The following is a 12,385-nucleotide window of genomic DNA, read 5'->3' on the forward strand; positions in this document are numbered from 1 at the left end:
GACTGAGTTAGTCAGCCCCACACTGGATGGTGAAATACAGGAATATCTGGACAAAATAAACAAACTTGCTGAGGAAGTATGGTTTCTTTCCTATGTAAAAGGTTTCCCCAGCCAAAGACTGTATGAAAACACAATGGATAAACACGTAAGCAATGGATATAACCGTTTCTTAAAAGGTGAGCTACAAATTAATATGTAAAATCCAACCCCCATAAAAATCATGACCACTAAAATTTATCAATAGTTTTTGTGACATGAAGTTGGAAATAATGGCACTTTTTAGTATCACGACGGTAGAGTCTCTTGTGGAGTTTCTCAAGCACTTTATTTGATTCCACAGTCCTGAGCCTGAGACGGTTTCCCAAAGATGGAATTAGAGCAAGCATCAACTCCAAGCCTATTCTGTTGGTTTTGCTTTAGTTATTTTGAGGTAGGGTCTCACTCCAGAGACCAGGCTAGTCTGGGATTCACCATGTAGCCCAGGCTTGCCTGGAGCTTGTGACAGCTCTTCAGCTTCAGCCTCCAGATGTGGCATGTGCCACCACGGCTGGCCTCAAAACTATTCTTCTTACAGACTTTCCCACACATTGTGAGGGGAACAGTAACTGGAAGAAAAGCAGATTAGTTAGCCACAGTGTATTTGTTGAACACTGGATAAGCAATCAGTAGGTTTATCATAGAAATGCAGGTACATACACTAACTTGTTTAGTTCTATAGAATACGTAATCTCTTCCTGTTTGCCAACATTCAACAGATGCACAGAGTTTCATTCTCTAACTCTCGAAGGTTCCGGTGATGATTTCACTACCTAACTTTAGTTTATGTCGTCGTAAACTACTGGCTCCACACACTGAAATTTAGTCATGATCTGAGATAAAACTGGTCCAAAAAACAATGTATGCACTATCATTTAAAAAGTTTCTTCATGGAACTCATCAGTATATAAAGTTATATTTGTTAATAGATCTATGTTTTCTGCTCCATCCCCTTTCAAACTCTGTTCTATGCTGGCAGAAGGATCCAGCTCAGGGACATACTATCAGTACTTGTAAAATTGAGTCCACCTTTGTTTATTTTTATTTTATGAGCTTTAGTGTTTTGCCTGCATGTGGGTCTGTGTAAGGGTGTCAGGTCTCCTGGAACTAGAATTACAGACAGTTGTGAGCTGCCATATGAGTGTTGGGAATTGAACCCAGGTCCTCTGGAAGAGCAATCAGTGCTCTTAACTGCTGAGCCATCTCTCCAGCCCCTGAGTTCGCTTTTGAACAGATTCCTTTTTTTATTAATTAAATTTTTTCATTTATTTTACATCCTGACTGCAGCTTCCCCTCCCCCTCCCCCACTTCCCCTCTACCCCACTAATCCAACACTTCTCCACCTCTGTTCAGAAAGGTACAGGTGTACTGATTCTTAAAGGTTTTTTTTTTTTATATTAAGGATCATGAACTTTAATCATCTACACCAGAGATTGTACATTTTGTTTGGCAGCTGACTAAATTATATATGTTTTAGGCTTTTGAGCCATGCAGTCTCTGCCACGGTTGCATAACTGTGGTAGGAAAGCATTAGAGATAGGACACATAAGTGGCCTGGGCCGTGTTGTAATAAAACTTTATTTAAATGCAGGAGGTGGGCAGGATTTGACTTGGGACACTAATGCCTAGCTTCTATCCTATATTATACCTTTAAATATTATTATTTTCTATTTCATTTCTTATTTTGTACAGACATTTTACATTTTTCTGTAGTTACTTACTACTATAACATGTTTCCTATAGTTTTATTTTCTTTAGAATTTTTCTTATAAGGTCTCTCCCCACCCAAAATAATTTAATTTTTCTCTGGAGTGTTAAATGGAACCAAATACATTGAGTTCTCATTCTTTACCTTTTACATTACCTTTCAAGACACAAATTTTATGTGTAAAATGCTATCCTACAAAAACAATAATATCTATAGCTAAAGACCTTCCTGCAAAGTTGTTCATCAGAAGATATCCTTTAATAGACATGCTTAGTATCTGATATTTGAGACTCAGATTTATTACCAATAATAGCAAATGATATAAAGCATGGAAATGACCTTAAGTTAGAAAATGACCACACATTACCCAACCAACCAAAACTAAATACAAAGTTTTTACAACATTACTCTCATGGTAAGAACCCCAGCCCCCCCCCCCCAAAAAAAAAGCACCATTAGATATCTGGTTCTCAATGACTATTTGCTCCATATGTGAATGAGTGAGTAAATGAGTGAATGAGGAGGAGGACAGACAGATGTGATGACTGACCTTGCTTGTCCACTGTTTAGGGTGGTAAACGCACTTGGTCCATGCGATATTGCCAGAGAACGTTGTCCCTGATGTGTGGGTCTGTGCTGCAGTCGGGGAGACCAGCCCCGTGTGTGCACCACACCTTCTAACACTGTGGCAGCCAGCCCATGGGAGGAAGTTGGAGGAAGGCAGCCGCTCACCTGCAGGTCCTATTCTTTGAGAGCGAGTGCTTGAGCGGATGCAGCCATGTCAACTTTTTGGGCCTTTAACAGGGACTCACCACTGTAGAGCTCTCCAGGGACCTGCCAGGCCTTCAGCACCTGCCTGGAACTGCTGAGCTTCTGGGCTGAGGAGCTACCATGCTCTCTGCCTCTCCAGCATGCAGAGCACCATTTTCAGACTACCCATCTCTTGTCACACAAAAGCCATTTCTATAATAAACACTCACCCCATTGCTCTGTTCCTCTTGAGTTCCCAGCCCAACACAGCAACACTCACCCCATTGCTCTGTTCCTCTTGAGTTCCCAGCCTGACGCAGCAGAGCAACACAGTTTTCTTTCTCAAGTCTGGCACTATACCTAAAACACAGGTTTATAAACCAAGGAAAAGAATTAGATATTTCTTCTGGAATTTTCCCGGAGTCAGGGAACACTTTGTGCTCCAGTGACCAGGTGACAGCGAGGTCGTGCTGGGGCTGACCTCTGCCCTGGCAGTACTTGGTCATCTAGAGTTTCCAAATCAGGAAAGCCGCCTGAAGTAGAATGAATAGAATAATTGTAATGGGGAGGTGAGGCAAAGTCAACAGCAGAAACGAACAGAAATGGGTTAATGAATGAAGAAATGGACGAAATCCGCTAGTGACATAAATAAATCTTGTTAATTTTAGTAAAAACATGACAAAACAAATGACAGCCAAGTCCCCAGTCTATAAAAGATACATTTAAGGCCTAATAGGTTTGGAAAGGTTGAAAGTCAAAGACGGAAAAACAATCTAGCAAGTAAATGCTAAATAAAACTAAGCAGAGATAATTACATTAAATCAGAAAAAACAGGCTTCAAAGTAGAAAACACAATTAGACACAGGGAAGAAAATTCAAATGGTACCAGACTATAGACTCCACTTCACTGGGAGTAGGTGGAGGCCACAAGCCCACCTCGGCTCCGCTGTCCTAGTCAGAACCCTTCCCAGGTTAGGATGACCCTGAGCAAGACCCAAAGAGGCCTGGAAGTGTGGCCTCCTCTGGGAGAAATTTGCTGAGACCAAATAAATACAGAATCAACACAGAGGCAGCAGCTGACAGCCTGGGTTTGAATCCTCTGACTTCCCCAGCTTCTCTGACCACCCATTGCTCATTGTAGAGGGGGAAAAGAATGGCTCTCTCCTGTGTTAGCCCGAGATTGGATAACTTCATAAAGGAAAAAGGTTTGTTTAGCTCGTAGTTATAGAAGGGCCAGGGCCCTTGTCTGGTGATGGCCTTTTTGCTAGAGCCCTGAGCAAGCACAGGGCATTTCATGACAAGAGACAGAGAACATGTGTCTATATCCTCCTTCTCCCCATCTTAGAAAGCCACCAGTGTTTGGTCATGAGGTTCTACCCCAACGACTCATTTAACTGTCATCCCTTCTTAAAGGCCCCATTTCTAAAGCACTATAGTCAGATTAAATTCTCACCGTCTTCATAGCAGGCATTAGATTCCAGCACATGAGGTCATGGGAGACACGATCAAGCCACATCAAAGTCATAGCACGCTCAGGATTTCCCTAATGTACTGTGCCATCGGGAGGCACAGGGCAGAGGAAGTGAGGTCAGATGGGCCTGGCTGGAATCTCCAGCCTTCCACACATTAACAACATGGCTTTGCTGGCTATATCTCACATATCGAGGATTAATTTTGTGTCTTGTAAAGTGGAATGAAGGCCACAACCTCAGAGGTAAGTGATGAGACTTGAGAAAGCCTTGATTATATCACAGTAAAAATACCTTACAGGGAGCTGAGGTTGTTAGGTGTGACTGTGTGCTGGAAACAATCACACAGTAATCAAAAGCAGAGATGGTACATCAAAGACACCTGTTGCTATCATGACCACGTGCTGCCTAGTTTTATGCGGATTTGACACAGTTTAGAGTCATCTGAAAGGTGGGAACTTCAAATGAACAAATGCTTCCATAAGAATTGGCTATAGGGCATTTTTTAAATTAGTGATTAGCTCAGTCCATGGTGAGTGGTACCATCCCTGGGCTACTGATCCTGGGTTCTATAAGAATTCAGGATGAGCAAGCCATGAGGAGCAATCCAGTAAGCAGCATGCCTCTATGGCCTCTGCATCAGCTCCTGCCTCCAGGTTCCTGTCTTGCTTGAGTTTCTGCCCTGACTTCCTTCAGTGATGGACTAAGATGTGGAAGTGTAAACCAAATAAACCCTTTCCCCCCAACTTGCCTTTGGTCATGGTGTTTCATCACAGCAATAGAATCTCTAACCATGACAGACCACTAGCCTCGCCTCTTAGGGAAAGCAAGGAGGAGACTGTCCACAGTCAACTGAGTCAAAGTTCACTGAGTCTCAACCTTCCACTTTCCTACATTTATTTATTCAGTGCTTTCTCATGACAAAGTAAGAGGAAGCCTGGTTTGATTTGAGTCCCAACGAGAAATACCCGGAAGGGACTGTGATTCCCACACACCCGAGGAGCCAAGGGACCTCACCTCAGAAGAGGAAGAGGAACAGGAGTGATCTGGGACTGGACTTCCCGAAGGTTTGTTGTTTTCACGCACCACAATGGCCACCACCACAGTCAAGCATGAGCTGCTTAAGGCACCACAGGCCAGTGGGGGCCCACAGTTTCCAGATGGAGGAAGACAAGCAGAGAGAAAGGTTCTCTGTCTGACGGCTCTTAGATAGGAGGGCAGAAGAAGGAAAATGGCGAAAGGAATTATGTAAGATGACAGCAGCAGAATCTAAAGCTGTTTGTGGGACATTGGGATGACGCAGCGGGTGAAGGCTCTCGTCACCAAGCCTGAGAACCTGAGTTTGGTCCCTGGGACCCGCCTGGTATAGGGAGAGAACGAATTCCTGCAAGCTGTTCTCTGACCTCCACACATGAGCTCATGAAACACACACACACACACACACACACACACACACACACACACGCACACGCACACACACACACACACACGCATACACATGTGCACACTTGCACAAACTAAACAAATAAGTGTCATTTTAAAAGAACAACTATTTTTATAAGTAAAATATTTTAAGACATATGCATATACGTATATCTTTTAAAAAATTTTCCCATGGATTCGGCAGAACGGGGAAATATTTAAAAATTAGCTGTGACTGAAGAACAAATCAATGGTTTGTTAGAAATATTCTAACAAAATTTTTTTCTCTAAACTGTTTATCATTAATAAAACACTAAAGGTCAGAATATATGTATGAAAAAAATCTATGTTCAATGTAAAAAATAAAACAATAAAAACCAGAAATCATCCTAATGACTTAGCTCTGAGCCTTTTCTAGGGTTTTGATCTCAGGAAACGTAGCTTTCCCAGAAGACTGTTCAGTAACTAAGACCAGAGATGCCACACATGACCAGGTGGTACCTGAGGTCTCTATTTCACTCCAAAATCTATCATTCAGTGTATCCCTTTGGGGCGGTCCCTTTCTCTACCTGGCCTCAGTTCCCACAACTGTGCCACAAGAGAGAGGTTGGACAAGTCCCTTCCATCTGTAAGCCCAGGAGCCTGAGGTTACGGGTGAGTTGTCATCGACACCCACTAGGGGACAGTATTTACATAGTGCAGTGTGAGTGCCATAGTGCACCAATCTGTGCAGGCTGTTACCATGGGTCTCTCCTCCGTCTCTGCTAGAGGACAATGGATACTCTCAGCAGATGGAGGCCACAGCCCCTCACAATGTGCCAGTCAGTCCTGCCAACCCGCAGCTTTCTAACCCTCAAGAGTCCAGGCCCAGAAGCATTTCTGATGCCATCTGAGGCTTCTCCAGAGTCCTCCTGCCACCATGGCCTGGGAAATGACAGAGAGCTTTCTGACTACAGTTTAATGCCTTTGAGGGAAAAATAAAGCATGTTCTGCTCCATTACGGATGATTTTCTTTTTCCTTTCTGTGGACAAAGACATCTGTATCACTTTTCCTTTTGAGCTTGGTGACTGTCCTCATTGGTAGAGGAATCCTAGATGCGACAGTTGGCAGCCAGCCATGGGAAGCCATCCCAGGCCTGGTGAAGTCTAGATTCCCCTCGCATACCAAAGATCAAGTGCAGCCCAAATTCCAGGGTCTCAAGGCTGAGAAGATGTGGAGGATCATGATTAATGGAGAGTCAGAACCACATTCACTGCGCTTGTCTCACCCCAGCTTCTCATGTCCTCCCACAAAAATAATCACAAGATCCTGAGACTGTAGAACATCCTTCCTGCTTGGAGCATTGATGGCTGTGGAGTCGTTGAGGACAAGGCATTGAATACACACTGTTCCCCCAACACTGGGACAAGCTGCTGCAGTGTGTGCACACCCAGGAGACAGGTTTCTGTCCTCAGTGGGTTTTCAGGAAGAGGAGAAAGCCAGAACAGGAACACAGTCACTCTGTGATCTGTGGAGGATTGGTTTAACCATTTCTCCACACACCAAAGCCTGTGCATACCTGCATCCCTTTGTCAAATGGCACAGAATTTACATTGAACCTATGGAATAGGTTCCCCCGTATACCTCCAGACCTCTCTAAATGATCTATAATACAATGCAAGCTAGGTTCTGTGCAAATAGCTGTGCTGTATTATTTAGGGGATGATGGCAAACAAGTCTTTATGTGCTCTATATGAATGTGTGTACATGTTCCAAGTATTTCCAATCTGTGATTGGTTGAATCTGTAGGTACAGAACCTGAGCAAATGTGGGACAGACACATTGCTAAAAAAACAACAGAGAATGTTGGGAACTCTAGGAGACAACAAACCAAGGGCCGTGGGAAGAGGCCAGTGGTGACTGAGGTAGACAGACATCCCGTGACTCTCCTGGGTCCTGGGTGGCCTAGAAGTGGGGAGATGATTTTGACAAACTGAAGGCAGGACCATGACAGGTGGGGCTCTCAGAACTGTGCAGAGTGGGACAGGACAAGCAGGGTATATTTGGACGAAGGAATGATACAGCGAGGCTGAAGCATGGGAGGGTGGCAATGAGGGACAGAGAGACACTCCCAACTCATGCCAGCGGTGTGGGGACAGTCCACAGGCTGCACTTAGTTCATCCCAGCCTTGGGCTCCAGTGTTAGGAATAACATGACTGGTGGGCATTCTCCTGCAGTATTTATGAATATATAAATAATCTACGTGCCCCATGTTTTCCCAGGCAGGCTGACACTGTTGCAACAAAATGCAAAATGTCCACATCTGTGACCACAATTCTTCAATGAATTTCTTTGGGAGAAACCTGCGCAGAAACTGATCATCACGGAATTGTTGTTGGTAGTTAAAAGATTAGAAATATTTGCATCTGGTGAGATGGCTGAGGTATGAAGTGCCGGCTGCAGAAGCATGAGTAGCGGAGTTCAGGTCCCCAGCACCCATATATAAGTTGGGCATAGTCAAGCATGGATGTAACCCTGGTGCCGAGGGGGCAGAGGCAGGTGAATACCCAGAGTTAGCTGGCAAGCTAGTCTAGCTAATTGTTGAGATCTGGGTTCAGTGAGAGTCCCTGTCTCAAAAGATAAGATGGAGAGTGAGAGTAGAAGACACCAGTGTCAACCCCTGGCCTCCACACACACAGATACACACGTGGATATATACACTACATTCTACAATGCAACACACACACACACACACACACACACAATTAGAAATATTCTATGTGTATTTCGGAAAGGAATTTAAATATTCATCTGTGGGAACCATTAATTATGACAGTAAGAATCATCATGTGGCCAGAAGTTTCACTCATGTGGTAAACAGTCATGTTCACGGCAACAGGCAACTTGCAAATGGCAATAAAACTTGTCTACATGTATGTGTGAATGAGAATATGTCCCACCAAGAGCTGTCTGAAAGGATGCTCGCCAAAATGGTAACAGATGCATTTGGTGTTCTATAAAGCATACTGTGTGTGGCATGCTTGCTTTTATACATTGTCTTAATCCTTCACAGCAAATGTGTTATTTTTCCAGAGATTCCTGGGTCCATGTATCAGGCAGGGAGTTAGTTTGTATGAAGAGGGAGGCAGAAGGCTGCCAAGTGGCTCCGAGGGCTGAGATCTGGGAGAGAGGCATTCCAAATTGAAGGGCTACTTGTTGGCAGAATCGTTGCTTGGTGTTAAGGCCTTTTGGCTTGATGAGATGAGATTTCCCCACATTCTAGAGTACACCCTAGTTCATAGAAAGTCCACCAAAAGAACAAGCAAGCAAGCAAACAAACACAGTAATATCCAAAACAGCATTTGGTGAAATCCCCCATGCACTTGGCCCAGTGACGTTGACATATAGGAGGAATCTTCCAGGGGGAGGTCAGGATGCCCTATCCTGGAACTGGTTCTTGGCTTCCTGTGAGTTCCAGGAAAGTCATTTAATGGTGGGTATAGAGGGCTTTGTTTCACATGGCCAGCTAGGGGAAGAGAGAGTTGTATACCAAGTCACTACCTTGGAAAAAAAGATCCAGAAAGAAAAATGAGGAGTTAGAGTTTTTCCTCCTACACCAGACCAAATTGGAACTTGATCTGACTAATCCCCCAAACATACAGAACCAAACCCACTTGGGTAAGTTCCCAAGTGTGCTGCTCCATGCCTCCAGTGTGGTGTGTTTGTCTCCACCACCACCCCAAACCTGCCTTAGCTCTTCTGAGCTTTTCTTACCTGTGGTTCACAATACACTTTCTTAGAAAGAATGATTGGCTCTTGGTTTTGAGGTGCAATGTCTTGTATTTTCTCCTCTGCACTTTTCCAGCTGGGCCAGGGGAAAGTCAGGGTCCCACAGCTGGTTCAAGTGCAATTAGTTCAGTGCAAAACATCCTGGTCAAGCGATGCTCAGCCTCCACGTGGGAAAGGCAGTCTAGAAAAGACACTGTGTTTTCCTATGCTGTGGCCTTTTCCTTCACCACCTTCTGGGGAGGGGCAGAGAGTATGATTGCGTACTGTCTATAGCCCGTGCACGGCTCCTGGGCCAGGAGACTTCAATGAAGCAACCATTAGTAGTTCCATCCATCTTGGCATCCCCATGGTTCCTTTTGCTTCGAAAGCCAGGAAAGTATTCTGACAGGGAGCCCTTCCTCCTCCTCCCACTGCCCACCAGACCCCACTGCCTGTGCTGGGGAAAGCTGAGCCAACGGTAGATGGAGTGCTATCTGCTGGGCTCAGCGTAGGCCCTTCCTTCCTATCTCTGCATGAAGCCAGACTCCTTCCTCGGGAGCAATTAGTCTTAATGACAAATGACAGAGGGTCTAAAACTTGGATGTGTGTAAGACTTGCAGAAGCAATGATAAATAAACCCAGGAGCTAGCCAATGCTAGCAGCAGGGCCGATGCCTGCTGGTATCAGAGGCTGTAGCACAATGCGAGGGCTTGTGCTCTCTTGGCGGAGTCTCTGGCGTAATTATGCCTTCTTCCTGGACACCCTGGGGTTTTCATATGGAGAGTTCAGAAGGAGGAGGCATCCGCAACCTCCCCTCAGGCTCTCTTTTTACTTCCTTGTGAAGTGTTTAGCCAACTGTCCTTGGGCAGGGAAATTTCAGTCATCACCACTTCTAATGAAGATTTTCTTTCAAAACCGAATTCAGCAAATATAGGTTTGGCCCGTTGATTTGCTTACCCTGGCCCAGCAGCCATGTTCTTCTATGCCCTTCCAAGTTCAATGTTTAACTTGAGTGCCTGCAAAACATTGAGGCTCTCTTTTGCCTTGTCCCACCTGAGGCGAGGAGGCTTAGGAAAGGACAGGAACTTGATTTCAGAGTCATGGACTGTCCAAGGTACACAAAATGTCCTAGGGATGACCTGCCTCAAAGATCCACCTCACCGAGTAGACCACTGCTGACCACCCTGGTCTGAATTTGCAGCTTCTCCCTTTCCTTAATTTATTTGTCTTTATTCCCCAGGACTACCGAACACAGTATGGATGTATCTCGGATTCATCTTCTCTTTGCTTTCTCCCAGCCCTCGGAATATAATATCTTTGCAAGAGTAGGGCTTCTTGTTCGTTCTGGCCAGGGTGCCAACACCAGCCCTTAGGACTGTGCCTTTCAATAAATTGAGTTTGCAAAGAGGGGCCTCGAATGTTCTATGTGCACAGACACTGCTTCACAGGTCAGGTACCAAGTCCCTGCTGGATAAGGAAGAGAAGTTAACAATCACAAGTGGGTTCTCCAGATAGACCTCCTGGATCGGAACATTCTGAATTAGAAATGCATGAAAATGTCAGTGCCTGCCTCCTAGGTCTACCCTTTTGTACCTCGCAAAATTAATCTAATCATTGCTAATCAGGATGAATTTTCTAGTTCTGTGTTATGTATGGAGTATTAGAAAACATAAACTTCCATGGATACAGAACAGCCTCAATTTATAAGAACGGAGAATTTAGTCAACCGATGCTAAGAAAGGTGCAGGGCAGAGGGTTCACACTTGGTTCGTAGTTCATAGTTCATGGTTCATTATTCCCCTTAACAGCAAGGTGAGGCGAGTGTGCTGTCACCAGCCCATTTTACAGGTGAGGAAGTAAGGCTCTAAGAGGTTGAGTAACTTTCTCAGAGGCACACAGCTGGTGAGTACTAGAGGCAAGGTTCCGATCCAGGAGGTCTAGCTGGAGAATCCACTCGTGATTGTTAACTTCTCTTCCTTATCCAGCAGGGACTTGGTACCTGACCTGTGAAGCAGTGTCAGTGCACATAGAACATTCGAGCCCCCTCTTTGCAAGCTCATGTTGTTGGAGAGGAGATCGGACACCCTCTTCTCAGCCAGGGGTGTCCTGTAAAGCAGTGTGTCTCTGCTGTAGAGGGCAAAGAGTACGATTTCCCCGTGGCCAGTTCTCTAGGTTTCCAGGACAACCTCTCCAGTGACGTTAGCAAAGGAACATGGTATCCCATGTCAAGCTCCACACATGTCTCTGGAATCAGCCCACATGTGCCTAACCCTGTTTGTCAGGGCCATGGAATCATCATTGGGGAAGGGGCCAGGTCAGCGTTATTTAGGTGGGGAAGTCCCTCTTATGGTCTTATGCATGAACACTCGGTCCCCAGATGGTGACATTGTATTGGAAGCTTGTGGAACCTTTAGGAATTGGAGCTAATCTAGAGGAAACGAGTCACTAGGGGGTAGGGCTTGAGGCTTATAGTTCTGCCCTGCTTACTGTCCTCTCTGCTTCCTTCTTTCTCCCCTTCCTTCTTTCTCTGCTTCCTGTCCTCTCTACTTCCTGTCCTCTCTGCTTCCTGTCTTCTCTACTTCCTTCCTTCTTTGCTTCCCTCATTCTCCTCTTCCTGTTCTCTCTGCTTCCTTCCTTCTCCACTTCCTGTCCTCTCTACTTCCTGTCCTCTCTGCTTCCTTCCTTCTCTGCTTCCTTTCCTCTCTGTTTCCCACCCTCTCTACTCCCCACATCTGTTTCCCACCCTCTGTACTTCCCACCCTCTCTTTTTCCCACACTCTGTTTCCCACCCTCTCTACTTCCCACCCTCTCTTTTTCCCACACTCTGTTTCCCACCCTCTCTACTTTCCACCCTCTCTACTTTCCACCCTCTCTGTTTCCCACCCTCTCTGTTTCCCACCCTCTCTGTTTCCCACCCTCTCTGTTTCCCACCCTCTCTGTTTCCCACCCTCTCTGTTTCCCACCCTCTCTGTTTCCCACCTCTCAGTTTCCCACCCTCTCTGTTTCCCACCCTCTCTGTTTCCCACCCTGCTCCCCCCACTATGAAGGGCTGTACCCTCAAACCATGGCTGAGAATAAAGACTTCTACGCTTGAGTGTCTTCCCTTCAGATACTGGTCACCGTAGGAAGAAAAATAGTGAATATGGTCAATACAGTGGCTTGATGTGGTGTAAGCAGGTCCCCCAAATGTTCCTATGTTGAGAGTCTGGTCCTCAGTATAGCGAAACTGGGAGGTGATGGGATCATTAAGA

General features: G+C 45.4%; 1 long non-coding RNA gene across 1 annotated transcript; it reads right to left on the bottom strand.

Moving 5' to 3' along the window:
• Window positions 1-294: 294 nt before the first annotated feature.
• On the bottom strand, window positions 295-4,097 carry LOC131902263 (uncharacterized). Its single transcript, XR_009377042.1, has 3 exons — window positions 3,948-4,097; window positions 2,725-2,854; window positions 295-605 (listed from the first exon to the last, which is right to left on the bottom strand). It is a non-coding gene; the product is annotated as an uncharacterized LOC131902263 (long non-coding RNA).
• Window positions 4,098-12,385: the final 8,288 nt, after the last annotated feature.

The sequence above is a fragment of the Peromyscus eremicus genome, chromosome 1 (genome assembly GCF_949786415.1).
Source record: "Peromyscus eremicus chromosome 1, PerEre_H2_v1, whole genome shotgun sequence".
Lineage (NCBI taxonomy): Eukaryota > Metazoa > Chordata > Mammalia > Rodentia > Cricetidae > Peromyscus > Peromyscus eremicus.